The sequence below is a fragment of the Ursus arctos genome, unplaced genomic scaffold (genome assembly GCF_023065955.2).
Source record: "Ursus arctos isolate Adak ecotype North America unplaced genomic scaffold, UrsArc2.0 scaffold_14, whole genome shotgun sequence".
Taxonomy (NCBI): Eukaryota; Metazoa; Chordata; class Mammalia; order Carnivora; family Ursidae; genus Ursus; species Ursus arctos.
Genome location: NW_026622808.1, coordinates 58,761,274 through 58,764,769, shown reverse-complemented (window position 1 = coordinate 58,764,769; position 3,496 = coordinate 58,761,274).

Genomic DNA, 3,496 nt, shown 5'->3' with positions numbered 1-3,496 from the left:
AGGTTTTTGCTTAGCTTATGAAATACAACTAGCTTTTATCGTGCTGGGTGGGGATTGCAAGCTAACAGGGTTTTAAGTATCTCTAGGGAAATGTAAGTTGGAGAAACTGGGGCAATTGTCCAGGAGAGAGACTAGGGATTTGGAGAGAATTCTGCAAATATTCCATCTGTCCATCCATGAATCCATCAGTAGCAGTTATATTACTCAACAGTGCTTTTGGAGTTGAGTTTTTAAGGTTTTGTTTGAGGGGGTGGGGTAAGTCAGGGTATGGAGAGCAGGCAGAATCCCTGATCATTCTTACTGCCCTCAGGCTGGCCATGGGCCACATGAAGCATTGGTCCATCAAGGTGTAGGCAGTTTGGCTTAAAGATGTAAAAGCAGTTTGTGTTGAAACTGATCTATAGGTGGTTATAAAGCAGATCCATATACTGTCACTTCTGTTTTAGAAACTGGACTATCCTTTTAGACTATCCAACAAATGACCAAATGCCTCTTTGGATCAATCCTTTTCTTCTTTTTCCATTTCTCATTGCTTTGTCCCAGGAAAATTTATAAATGGGTCTAAGTTTATTTTAAGCATTCAGATTCTTCTAGTTCTGTTTTCTTCATACTGCCCTCTGCTCCAATTCAGTATTATGCTAATCACCTTTACAGCCCATAGGCTAGTCTCAGGAATTATATCAGCTATTTAGATATTTATATGAGCCTAGATCATGAATGCTTGCATTTTAATCATGCTAATCCTTGAATTAGGGAACAGAAGGCATTATTTCCCATTAGGAGGGTTTCAGAAGCCGCCTACTGAAAGTACAGGAAACCTTTCAAGCATTGATGACAGATAATAGAAATAGGTAGTTACCATGCTTACATAGGAAGGTCATTTATGCCTGGATTTGATAAATTCCAGTCCCACTGCATCTTTTAATAGGGTATAGAGGACTTAGGTATCACTGTTGCTTCCTTTTCTTATTAAAAATAAAGTTGAGATAATTATAAGAACAATTCTACAGACACTTGTTCAGCAGCGGAATGCACTGCAGTCTTTTTTTTTTTTTTAAGATTTTATTTATTTATTTGACAGAGGGAGAGAGAGAGAGAGCACAAGCAGGCAGAGTGGCAGGCAAAGGGAGAAGGAAGCAGAGGGAGAGGGAGAGGGAGGCAGAGAGAGAGGGAGAAGCAGGCTCCCCGCTGATCAGAGAGCCCTGATGTGGGGCTTGATCCCAGGACTCCAGGATCATGACCTAAGCCAAAGGCAGACACTTAACTAACTGAGCCACCCAGGCGTCCCTGCAGCCTTTTGTTTTTATTTATTTATTTTTTATTTATTTATTTTTTAAATTTTTTATTATGTTAGTGACCATATAGTCCATCCTTAGTTTTTGTTGTAGTGTTCCATGATTCATTGTTTGCGTATAACACCCAGTGCTCCATGCAATATGTGCCCTCCTTAATACCCATCACCAGCCTATCCCAATCCCTCACCCACTTCCCCTCTGAAGCCCTCAGTTTGTTCCCCAGAGTCCATAGTCTCTTGTGGTTCATTCCCTGTTTACCCCCCCCTTCATTCTTCCCTTCCTTCTCCTACCGATCTCCCCGCTATTTCTTATGCTCTATAAATGAGTGAAACCATATGATAATTGTCTTTCTCTGCTCGACTTATTTCACTTAGCATAATCTCCTCCAGTCCTGTCCATGTTGCCACAAATGTTGGGAAATCGTTCTTTCTGATGGATGAGTAATATTCCATTGTATATATGGACCACATCTTCTTTATCCATTCGTCTGTTGAAGGGCATCTCAGTTCCTTCCACAATTTAGCTATTGTGGGCAATGCTGCTATGAACATTGGGGTGCATATGGCCCTTCTCTTCACTACGTCCATATCTTTGGGGTAAATACCCAGTAGTGCAATTGCTGGTCATAGGGTAGCTCTATTTTAAACTTTTTGAGGGACCTCTACACTGTTTTCCAAAGTGGCTGTACCAACTTGCATTCCCACCAACAGTGTAAGAGGGTTCCCCTTTCTCCACATCATCTCCAACATTTGTTGTTTCTTGTCTTGTCCATTTTTGCCATTCTAACTGGTGTAAGGTATCTCAATGTGGTTTTGATTTGAATTTCCCTGATGGCTAATGATTTTGAACATTTTTTCATGTGTCTGTTAGCCATTTGTATGTCTTCATTGGAAAAGTGTCTGTTCATATCGTCTGCCCATTTTATGATTTGTTTATTTGTTTCTTATGTATTGAGTTTGAGAAGTTCTTTGTAGATCTTGGATACCAGTCTTTTATCTGTAGTATCATTTGCAAATATCTTCTCCCATTTCGTGGGCTGCTTCTTAGTTTTTTTGACTGTTTCCTTGGCTGTGCAGAAGCTTTTTATCTTGATGAAGTCTCACAAGTTCATTTTTTCTTTTGTTTCTCTTGCCTTTGGAGATGTGTCATGAAAGAAGTTGTTGTGGCCAATGTCAAAGAGGTGACAGCTTATGTTCTCCTCTATGATTTTGATGGATTCCTGTCTCACATCGAGGTCTTTCATCCATTTGGAGTTTATCTTTGTGTATGGTGTGAGAGAGTGGTCAAGTTTCATTCTTTTGCATATAGCTGTCCAATTTCCCCAGCACCATTTATTGAAGAGACTGCCTTTTTTCCACTGGATGTTTTTTCCTGCTTTGTCAAAGATTAGTTGCCCAAAGAGCCAAGGGTCCATTTCTGGGTTCTCTGTTCTGTTCCATTGGTCTATGTGTCTGTTTTTGTGCCACTACCATGCTGTCTTTGTGATCACAGCTTTATAGTATAGCTTGAAATCCCGCAACGTGATGCCCCCAGCTTTGTTTTTCCTTTTCAACAATTCCTTGGCTATTCGGGGCCTTTTCTGGTTCCATACAAATTTTGTTCCAGCTCTTTGAAAAATGTCATTGGTATTTTGATTGGGATGGCATTGAAAGTGTAGATTGCTCTGGGTAGCATAGACATTTTAACTATGTTTATTCTTCCGATCCATGAGCATGGAATGTTTTTCCATCTTTTTGTGTCTTCTTCGATGTCTTTCAAGAGTGATCTGTAGTTTCTAGAATATAGATCCTTTACCTCTCTGGTTAAGTAAATTCTGAGATATCGTATGATATTTGGTGCTATTGTAAATGGAATCGATTCCCTAATTTCTCTTTCTTCAATCTCATTTTTCGTGTATAGAAATGCAACTGATTTCTGAGCATTGATTTTGTATCCTGCCACATTACTGAATTGTTCTATAAGTTCTAGTAATTTGGGGGTGGAGTCCTTTGGGTTTTCCATATAGAGTATCATGTCATCTGTGAAGAGAGACAGTTTGACTTCTTTGTCTATTTGGATGCCTTTTATCCCTTTTTGTTGTCTGATTGCTGTTGCAAGAACTTCTAGTACTATGTTGAATAATAATGGCAAGAGTGGGCATCCTTGTCGTGTTCCTGATCTTAAGGGAAAGGCTTTCAGCTTTTCCCCATTGAGAATGATAT